Consider the following 12,188-nt stretch of genomic DNA (forward strand, 5'->3'; position numbering starts at 1 on the left):
TCGTAGGTGACCCGTGATTATTCGCCCAGTCTTCACATGATCATAGCACTTGAGCGTATTTATTTACACCCAGTCCTGTCGTACAGACCTCTTTAGGTGGTTCCGATTCGTGTGCAGGTATACTTATTGAGCTATTGGCCAGTCAAGATTGATGAGATATGGATAAGTCGTACAGGTCACTATAGGTGACTCCGACTTATATGCTAGCCATGATTGATGAGATATGGATAAGTTGTACATGTCATTTAGATGACTCTGACCGATATATCACTTTGTATTGATTTAGTTCATTTGGCCTACTTATTAATGTATGGTGGAGTTGATGGCAAACCGTGGTTTTGGTCATTTCTGAGTATGGTTTGGATATATGTATATATGTTGTACTGTCTTATGGAAAACGATACGGGTTTTACATTTAGGGGCATTACTTTTAGAGAGGTAATAACTTTGGGAAGCTTGGTTTTATTGCTTACTCACACTTTCTATTTGGTGCCCTCCAGGTTTTAGCTGCTGAGTTTGTATCGACAAGAATCTGTGGCGAATCTTAGTATTGTTGGATATGTCTGAGGGTATGATTCTTACCCACACTACTGTACCTTACTTATGCTCTGACATCGCGTGTGAAATGGGTTCGCTCCCACTCGTAGTGCAATCTGGTATTAATAATTTTATTCACTTTTTATACACTATCACATTTTATGGCTTCGTCACCTTCCAGGTGTCGGCCAGCACAGCTCGATTCATGGTTCAAGTGGACTTTCTGGGTCGGGGTGTGTTATTAATTTGTTAATTTTTGCATGACAGGCCAATTGGGACATTGACAAAAGTGACCCAAATCTGATGAAGGTTATCAACAATGTGTTCAAGTTGAGATTCTGGGAGTGGAAGTTTGATAATCAACGCTCCACATCACTACAACAAGAACAAGAAGTGCCGGTGGATGAGTAGAATAGGATTTCTTATTTTAATATTATTGCTTATTTAATAATTATATATGGATTTTAAGTTTTTTTAGTATGAAATTTTTTTATTAAATATGTACTTGATGTTTATTATGAATGAAATTAATGCATTTTAATAAGTAAGTATATTAATTAAATATGCACAAATGGAATTAGTTATTAAATATGTATGTGGTTTGAAAAAATGTGAAGAGTTAATGGAAAAATGTTGTCAATATTCCAAAAAAAACCACACAAGCGACGAACCATCGTTCGTCGCGAAACGGGTTAAAAAAACCCAAAGGCATGCAAAAAGTTGAAGGCCACGTCAATGTCCCCCCCCCCCCCCCCAAAAAAAAAAAATAAAAATAAAAAAAGCTTGACGAATTGTTGTTTGTCGCACAAAGGGTTAAAAATCCTAAGAAATCATAGTCCAATGCCGCCAAAAATGTTGAAGCCCAAGGGTTTGCGCGACAATGGTTGTGTCGCGCAAAAGTTTTTTACTTTACTGAACTTAACTAGATTGCAAAAATGTAGAAGCTGCAAAACATCTATGGCAGCTACCTTCCCATGGTGCAATTTCCAACAGTTTGAGGTATCATTTTTTTTAACTAAGTTATCTAATTAATTTCCATTCATTTAAATTGTGTTGCATGTAGTTTATAGGTGCTGTGAGTTTATCTAATTGTATGCAACCATTTTTGTATGGATGTAGAAAAAATCGTTTGCAATGTTCTTATGAGCTTAGTTTCTCATTTAAGAATTAGTTGGATTTCACGAATGGATGCGAAAGCATGATTGCGGTCCAATTAATTCTTGAATTGTCCCAAATTTTTGGACAATTTGAGATTGCACATTTACATGTTGTAGTTTGCGGTTCACGCATTAGAGTTTGAGCGTGGGATATATGGTAGCATCTCTTTGCGTTCCTCGGGTGCTTCGTAGTTTTTTGTATCTACGTGGTGCACTTGAAGAACTGCAGGGAGATGCTGTAGAATTTTTCCCACGCTCGAACTCTAATGTGTTGGAACCGTAAATTATAACACGTAACTGTGCATTCTTGAATGAGTTAGGACCCATACCGGAGGCATAAGGTGGCATGTCATAATTGAAGTTGTTGTAACGCTTGTAAAAAAAATTTTTTGTTTGCAGGCGAAATAGACATACAGTGGATACATAATCCTAACAGATGTGCTGATGAATATGTGGATGGAATAAAATAGTTCATCGATTTTGCAATTGCAAACAACCACAGTTCAACTCAAATTCAATATCCTTGTAGAAAGTGTAACAACTTAATGATTGAATATTTTGAAACTGTTGGATACCATTTAGTGAGAAATGGGATGATGGAAGCCTATACTATGTGGAATCATCATGGAGAACAAATACAATATGCTTCATCCTCCGACACTACCTAAGCAGTGGATACAGTTGACTCTGTTATGGATCCAAATGATCAAATTATGGACATTATCAATGATGCTTTTCCAACCGCTAGTTCGAATATGAATGTGGAAGTAAAAGATGGCGCCCCTCCTACCATGGACAGTGAAGCATTCGAAAAATACGAAAAACTATTAAAAACTGCCAAGCAAGAATTATACCCCCGTTGCGAAGGATTTTCGATGCTCACGGCCATTGTTGAGTTGATGCATGGAAAAACAAAGTTTCGTATGTCAAACCAATGTTTTGATTACTTTTTAGGGGTTTTCAACAGGATGCTTCCAAAGGACAATTGCCTTCCTAAAGATCATAAAAGTGCAAAAAAGGTGTTAAGTGGTCTTGGATTGGGATATGAAAAAATTACGCGTGTAAAAATAATTGCATTTTGTTCTACAAAGAGAATAAAGTGTTGGATAAATGCCCTGTATGTAATGAGTCGCGGTTTAAAATGACATCTCAGAATAGAAGATCGAAGGTTTCACCAAAAGTTTTGCGTTATCTCCCATTAAAGCCCAGGTTGCAGCGATTATATATGTCGATGCACACTGCAAACGACATGAGGTGGCATAAGGACAGATGGGTGGATGACGATGTTATGAGATATCTTGCAGATGGAGAAGCCTAGAAAGTGTTTGATCAACTGTACCCAAAATTTGCATGTGAGCGCCTGAACATTAGATTGGGACTTGGGACAAACGGGTTTAATCCGTTCGGGGTTCTAAACCAATACCATATCACTTGGCCAATCTTCGCAATTCTGTATAATTTGCCCGCTTGGAAGTGCATGAAAAAAGAATTTATGATGATGATGTTGTTAATAACCGAAGATCCAGGCACGTGTATTGTTGTATATTTACAATCGTTGATCGATGAACTAAAAGAATTATGGGAAAACGGTGTTCTCACATACGATAAATCTATCGGGAAGATGTTCACTTTGAGAGCAGTCCTGGTGTGGACTATAAACAATTTTCCTGCGTATGCTATGATGTTTGGGTGAAGCACTAAAGGCTACTACGCATGCCCAGTTTGCAAATAGGACATGATGTCTAGTTGGCACGCGGGAAAAGTTTGTTACCTAAGGCATCGTAGGTGGTTGCCGCAGGATCGCGAGTGGCGTTAGAACGAGATAGAGTTCTTCAATGGCATAAAGCTTTGGCCAAAACCCAGAGAATGGTCCGGTGATGAAATTTTGGCTCAGGTGAATCGATTGGATTTTGCTCGGTTGGGCAAGTACGTAACTAGGACAAGACCAGACACACATCTAAACTGGACACACAAGATGAGGTTGTTCAAGCTCTCATACTGGTCCAAATTAAAATTAAGACATAACATCGATGTAATGCATGTTGAGAAAAATGAGTTTGATACACTAGTCGGAACTATACTGGACATCGAAGGAAAAACAAAGGACACAATAAAAGCTCAGACCGATTTGGAAAAAATGGGCATTGGGTCGGGTTTATGGATGACGAGGGACGGAGACATAGCCATAAATAAGCAAATATTGTTTCGGTGAAACCAGATAAGAGGAAAGAGTTTTTGCAGTTTCTATCTTCTGTAAAGTTTCCAAATAGGTATGCTTCAAACATCAATCGTTGTGCAAACGTGGATAGAGGCAAGTTTTCTGACCTCAAAAGTCATGATTGTCATGTCATACTTCAACGTCTTCTCCTGGTGGGAATTTGACACCTTTTGCCTGAAGACGTGATGAAGCCGATTATGTTGTTGGCGAGATATTTTTCTCAATTAACTGCAAAAACTTTACGGAAGTCCGATGTTAAAGAGTTGTGCGACGATATTATTGAAGTGCTATGCAAGTTTGAACAAATATTTCCTCCAGCTTTCTTCACAAGCATGATCCACGTGATGATTCACTAACCAGATGAGGCATTTCTAGCCGAACCCGTCAACTATCGATGGATGTATCCGATTGAAAGGTATATAATCGTCATAAATACTTTAGTTCATGGAGGCATGGGTCGGCTTTGAGTCCCTTACATTTTGTGCAATGTACCTACAATACGTTGAGATTACGTTCAATAGACAACAATGTAATAATGATGGTGGTGTGAGAACTGAAAAAATTTATGTTTTTTTTTGAAATTGCACGACCATTTGGCAAACCAATCAGAGGGGAGGCGTGTGACAAAAAGGACATGGAGGTAGCACATCGGTTTGTACTTAACAATTGTAACGAGACAATTACGTACCTAGATGAGCATAAAGAGTTGATGAAGTGGGAACATCCTTCACATTTATATGCCAAAAAGCATAATGAATTGTTTCCTCGATGGTTTTGTGAAACTATATGTTGTTCATGTTTGGGTTTTTTGCATAATTTTAAATATTAAACTAACACGACATCTTTTTCTCTTTTATTTAGGTGAAGAAATTGAAGGAAATTAATTCGCCCACTTACAGTGAAGAATTGTACAGCTTGGTGATTAGGCCCCTAAGCGTAGAATTATACTCCGGTTGTCATGTAAATGGCATCAAGTTTGCAAACATTGATTTCTATGGAAAACTCACAAGTGTTGTGCAATTGCTTTACAAAGACCGGTGTCAAGTTATTCTCTTTAAGTGTCGCTGGTTTGATACAAACCCATATCGGGTTGGAGGTGTTAAGCAAGATGATGGTTTGCTATCGATGAACACTAACAGACGTTGGTATAATGACGACCCATACATTTTGGCAACGATGGCTAAACAAATTTTCTATATAGATGACCTTAAGGCCGGAAGGGGATAGAAATTAGTTTAGAAGATTGAGCACAGAAGGGTGTATGATATTGCGGACCGAGATCTTGCTACCGATGACGATTATGGTGACATTGCTAACCAACAATTGGAGACTTCAACGACACTTGGTGCAGATACACTGCGATATATGACTATTGTACAAGAATCGTATCAGGTAGCTAGAGGTCCTAAAATCGAAATACTGATCGATTTCATTATGATTGACCTCGCAGATTTAACGCGATACAATGCACCCGAGCACACGAACGACGATGTTGGTGTGTCTACAGACGAGGAGGAATGGGAGTTTGAATCTAACGATAGTGATGATCTTTATTCTAGTTCATACGAGGATTAATGAAAAATTGTGATGTATATTAATTAAATGTATTGAATGGTATTTAAAACTGTTGTATACAAACAAAAGTTTCCTTTAAAATTTGTAACAAAATTAAATTAAACAAAAATTTATTTATTTTATTTAAACCAAAAAATAAGTTAAATCTACAGTTATGCGCAATGACGTTTTATAAATAGTTGTCGGGCAAATATTAAAAAATTCAATTTTTTTTTTTTAAAACTGGTTGCGCGATGAATGTTAAAACATCTTCATCACGCAAACATGTAAAAAATTTGATTTTTTTCCCAAAATTGGGCGGGTTTGTAAGTCGGCTCCTTTAATTCATTTAACGCAAATATTTGTCTCAAACCCAAGCTCATCTCTCTCTCTCTCTCTCTCTCTCTCGTTTGTAAATCGAACTTTATCTCTCTATCTCAAACTTAATCTCAGTGTCTCCCTCTTTCGCACTCTCGCTTGCACTCCCTCGGTTTCTCTGTCTCTCTGTCATTCTCTGGTTCAAAACCACAGCAATCCGACACCACACCGCGTGCAACTTTACTAGGTAAGGACCCAGTAATGACCTCTAGCATTTAATTCCCCGACGTTGAACTACCTCCAAAAATGACCTCCCAGCCCCCCGCCGTAGCAGCTACATCCTCCCAACCCCCCGTCGCAGTAGCTACGACCTCCCAACCCCCTAACACAACAACACCACTAGCTGACGATTGTGACGTCGAGGACTTCTTTTTTTCAGTTTTGTTTTAGAATTTAAAAATACGTTTTTCCATTGTATGTACATTTACAATAATTTTTCAATTCAATATTCTTCTTTACATTTTTCTATATTTATTTCCATTAAATTCACTTTTACATAAATGAAAAAATAAATAAAAAATAAAATATTTATAAAACTAATTTACAAATAAATAATAGATTACTTAAAAAACAAATTTTAAAATTTGACTGCAACGACCTCTATATCCGTCGCGCAAAAGTTCGTGGGTCGAACGGCAACCTCCGCTGCACAAAACTTTGAGGACTAAACCCTAAACCACCGTCACGCAAGAGTTTGGGGGGTCAAAACCCAGTTTCGTTGCTCAACACGTGCAACGACCATGAGTTGCGTCGCGCAATCTTCATTTCGCGCGATGAAGACATTTTCTCTGTCACGCAATGCCTAACGTCATAAGCTTTGCATGACGGAGTCTTCACCGCCCAATGTTTCTAGCGACGATTTTTCCGTTTGCATGACAATTTCCCCTTTGTCGCCCAAGATGTTATTCCTAGTAGTGACTTACAAGATAAAGAAGAATATACTATTAGATTGTAGGACTAGTGAAGGGTGAAATGACCGAAGGAGGGTGGTGAGCGGGAAAAGACAGAAATGAGGAAATTAAATGTATGAAACAAATAACAATTAAAACCTTTTAGTTTCAAATTGCAGTCTCTTGCCTATCATGCCACTGCATGAATTTAGGGTATTTACCCCTTCCCTTATGGCTAGCTAAAGTACATAAACGAAGATTCAAGCTTACAAACTCTCACTTACAAAATAAAAAAGAATATACTACTAGATTGTAAGGCTAGTGAAGGGGTGGAAGAACCAAAAGGAGGGTGGTGAGTGGGAGGAGAAAGAAGCGAGAAAATTAAATGTATGAAACAAATAACAATTAAAAAATTTTAGTTTCAAATAGCGTTCAATTTTTAGTTTCTAATTGTAATCTTGTCTATCATGCCGCCACATGAATTCCCCTCCCCTCCTTCTCGTCTCTCTCCCAAATCCCTTTTGCCTGAAGTAACAAAAATAAAAATTAACAATTCATGAAAGGAAATGTTATTGACACTCCAAAAATCTTATTCTACACTCCTCACAAGTATATTTTTCTTTCCAAATATAGAAAGTTAGGAGTGTAGAATGAGATTTTTAGAGTGTCAATAATAATTCCCTTCATGAAAACCAAATTATTATCATCGACTCATCACCGTCATTGGTGTGCATATTCCTACTTCATGAATAACTTACAGCAAAACATCAATTAAAATTGAACTAATAAGCATCATTTGAATGAATTGAAAACCCAAACAGTTTTTTGTTGTTACAATACTAATAATAAAGATAAATAATATCAAATGGATATATATATATATATATATATATATATATATATATATATATATATTGAAGATGCTGGTGTGGGCTTATTTTAGTGAAGGAATAAGGAGAAGGTACGACACGGGGAAGAAGAGAGAAAAAGAGAGTTTGGGATATTTTTGCGGTGCAGTTTCTCACCGTTTTGTGTTTTATTTATAGTAAACATAATGGGCTTTCTTATCCTACAAGGAATGCAAAGTCTAATAGAAAAGAGCTAGAAAATATCCTACTAAGATCTACACAATCACACTCCTAATTAAATTAGAGTTGCAACACTCTCCCTTGAGTGTGTAATCACTCAAGTAGATGGTGCCCATCAGGTCTTCACCGATGGTGGAAAAGTAGTTCATGAAGTTGTCTCATCAAGTTGACACCAATGAGTAAACACAAGTCTCAAATATGGAATACATATAAGAAGTAACTCTAACAAACCTGGCTATGATAAAACCCAAGACGGGATAAAACTCATAGTCTAAAGAGTAAGGTGAGTTAATGCAATAAATCAACACTTAATGTCTGCAGGACGCAAGTAGGACACACAAGGGCATGAACAACCCAGAGTCGGTGTCTCATCAGGCAATAAAAATCCAATGAGAAAAAATGATCCTAATCGTAAGGAAAAAGAGTATATTATGTATATTCAAGATATTCCCCCTGTGTTTGACAAAACTTTCCAATGAGAACTACAAACGTTGTAACTTAAGCGTTTAAGCATACAAATTCCTTGAACAAGCTCTTGAAAAATGAACTTCTGCAATGACTTCATGAAGAGATTAATAAGATTGTCTTGGGAACGAATTTGCTTGACTTCAATCTTTTGATGCTCTTACTGCTGATGTAAAAAGAAAAACTTCTGCCCAATATGTTTAGTATTGTCTCTTTTAATGTATCATCTTTTGATCTGGTCGATACAAGCGGTGTTGTCTTTATCGGTCACTGTAGGGACGTCAATGACAAAAGAAAATCCTTAAGTGCTTCGAATATACTCAACAACAACTCCATGACAAAAGCATTAATGTGTAGCTTCATGAAAGGAGAGAATTTTAGCATGGTTTGGAGAAGTCGCAACTAAGGTCTGTTTGTTTGACATTAGATAGTGCGGTGTCTCCAACGGTAAAGACATAACCCATTTGAGAACGTGCCTTATGCGAGTCAAATAAACAACATGCGTTAGCATAACTAGCAAGGTAAGAATCAACTTCAGAACTGAAGGGGGTAGCGGCTCTACTTGAGTATAAGAATGGATAGAATAAGCCTAAATCCATAGTACTCTTGAGGTGACGAAGGATCATTCACACCATTCCAGTGTCTGTATGTCAGTGCATTGCTAATCTTACTAAAAATTTCACAATGAATGAGATGTCTGATCTAATGAACTAAGCTAAGTACAATGAAGCGCTAATTGAACTCAAGTGTGGAACTTTAAGCTCCAAAACCTCTTCCTCGTCGTCTTTAAGACAAAAAGAGTCTCGTTTAGCATCTAGCCTTTTGACATCGCAACACCTTTAGGGTGTAGTTTGATTGGTAGACCATAATGTCATCCGAACAATGATCGAGCTTTAGATTAAGGTAGTGACAAGTTTTCCTAAGATCTTAGTCTCAAATTCTGACTTCATATACGCGACAGTTGTCTCAAGCTCCTTAGTCCTAGTGAGATTTATGTCATCGACATAAACTTCAATTATCTCAATTCTGGAATATGACTTCTTCATAAACACATATGGGCATATTTCATTATTCACATATCCTTGACCAATCAAGTACTCATGTAGATGGTTATATCATATCAGCCTAGATTGCTTCAGTCTTGATTTGATAAATATGATCATACATGTGTCTGGTTTGCTAATTTTCCTGTGGAGTTCATTTCTAGGTTAAATGCTGATATGTTTGGTGTAAATAGACTCGGCATTTGTGTCGTATTACTCATGTTCGTGTCGTTTTCATGACATACTTGATATCTTAATAGGTCGTGTAGTGTAAAACCCGTTAAAGTAAACGGGTAATATGATCCAACTCGAAATCCACCCGTTAATATTATTAAGTAATATGACTTGGCGTGTTATATGTTAAAGAAAATATATTTGAAATCAATAAATAAAGAAAATGAAAAAAACATAATTTGACCCAAACAAAAAAGGAAAATATAATACTAAATTAGTATATGCGTACCATATTATCACATAAATATTACTTCAAAACATAAAAATAAAATTAAAAAAAAACTTTTTTCTTTCAAGTATTACATACCCCAAAATAAGAGCCAAATGGAAAAACATTAGTAAATTGCCACTATATACCAAATGTTCAAGGATATGCAAAATGAAGGGAGTTGTGTTCAAGGTTGAGGAACCTTGCCTGTTTTGGATAATAAAACCATTCAATTTTCATCAATCACCAAGGGAAATGATATTGGAACTTTGGTTTGATATATTAATTTTGCACTCAATAAAACACTATTCATGAGATTTGAAGGGTTTTAAAAATCTAAATGACCATGTATCCATCGTCTAAGCGTAGATAATGCAATCACGAGCATTTATATATGTTTTCACATTTTTCAGACTTGCAAATTAATGATTATAAATTTTATCTACTTTGAACTCCCTTGAAAATACTATTCATGAGGATTTGTATGGTTTAAAAAAAATTCAAACAACGATGTACCCTAAAAGGATAGAGGATGCACTCTTGATCGTTTGCATATTTTTTTTCACATTTTTCACACTTATAGTTTTTTAATTTGTTTGATATTTTTAATTTACTTGATATTTTATTTTTAATGTGTTTTATAATTTTTTTAATCTCACTCTTCGCCTATAGTATAATTTCAAAATAAATAAATAAATAAAACTTATTTTTTTTTAAATTTATATAGAATAATAATACAATAATACATATTTAGTGTGCAATATATACATATACATGTACATATATTGTCACATCCTAGCCCAGGCTCCCACCACATCCTGGGCTCGACTCCACCGTAGCACAATATTGTCCGCTTTGGGCCCCCAACCATGCCTTCACGAGAACTTCCCAGTGGGTCACCAATCCTGAGATTGCTCTCACACGAACTCGCTTAACTTCGAAGTTCCAATGGAACCCGAAGCCAGTGAGCTCCCAAAAGGCCTCATGCTAGGTAGGGATGGAAATATACATATAAGGCTTATAGAATCCACTCCCTTAGACGATGTGGGATGTTACACTACCCTGACCGAAATCAAGGCATGCTGGCCGTCACACGTTGATTTCGGTCGAGGTGTGTCATATACATTATGACTACTGTATTTTATAGTAAGTTTTTTTAGTAGTTTAAAAAATTAAAATCATCAATATAACTTTTTTCTTAATGTGTAGAAACGGGTTACCTGCGTGTTATCCTTGTGTAAACCTATTAAGAACCCATTATTAACAGGTTCTTAGCATGTGACCCGGTAATGACCCAATTAGTTATCGTGTTGACCCAAAACCTGTTATTTTCATGTCATGTTAACAGGTCGTGTAAGAAATTACCAGATATAGGCGTAAAGGTCATTCGAGGATCTTATTTATACTTTCTTGCTAGCTAAAAAAAAAAGGGCCTCCATGTTCTTTTTTTTTTTTTTTTAATATTTTTTTTAAACAATATTCTACTTTAAGAGTGATCAAGTGGATATTATACTCTAATGGGCGTGAGATTGTGTTGGACCGCACAACGGGAGTCACTAATTGAGCATTAAAATCAATACAAATATATAAATATGTGTCTAGAGCCTTAAACCTATCAAGTACAAGTAACAATAAATACCAGTAAATCATAATATTAATACTGGGTGAATAACGAATTGGTGCCTTGAGGCACTCACTTTTTTGGCAGCTCCAAAATGATCGATGTAGTTGATAAGCATATTAATTGATTGACAATAATTTGACGGATAATTAAAAAGTTTCGACCATGCACGTACATAAAATATTAAGATAAGTGTAAGACAATACTTGAATTTTCAGTTGGGAATGAACTTATTTCATTTTTTTTTTTTTTCATAAAAGCATTTGGACTTTTTCTTGATTTAGCATGTCATCCTTGCGTAGGAGCTATACTAATCTTCTTTGTATAACATATGTCCCCAAAGGGGATACCTATTCCACTCTTTGTGAATAATGTATTTTTGGCATATAAATGACATAATCGAAAATGTTTAATTTCTTAATATTCATTTGAAGATCATAAGAAACAACATTAGAATCAAAGATCTCTTAGTAATTCAAATGTATCCAATAAATAGACAGTTCATCATGAATATGTTACTTGGTATTCACACTGTCAATTTTTTTTATATACATTTAGATGACTAATTGATCTCAGACTCATATATTTTTTTGTAAGGATGATCTTCAAATAAAATCAAGAACTTGAACAATTTTGATTATGCAATTTATATGGCGAAAATATGCTATTAGCAACTGGGATATATGCATTCCCCTAAGAGCAACTCCGCCCCCTAGGGCGATAAATGCCCATGCAATGGTCAATGAGCAATTATTGCCTTAATGATACTAACTGTCCGAATACATCTCCACCCCA

At 36.0% G+C, this 12,188-nt stretch overlaps 1 pseudogene; it reads right to left on the reverse strand.

Annotated features, from left to right (window-relative positions):
* Positions 1–11,650: 11,650 nt before the first annotated feature.
* On the reverse strand, positions 11,651–11,741 carry LOC125470354 (annotated as a pseudogene).
* Between the last annotated feature and the right edge of the window lie 447 nt (positions 11,742–12,188).

Source organism: the organism of the source record quoted next, unplaced genomic scaffold (genome assembly GCF_019419815.1).
Source record: "Pyrus x bretschneideri cultivar Hongxiangsu unplaced genomic scaffold, Pyrus_bretschneideri_v1 Contig10, whole genome shotgun sequence".
NCBI lineage: Eukaryota > Viridiplantae > Streptophyta > Magnoliopsida > Rosales > Rosaceae > Pyrus > Pyrus x bretschneideri.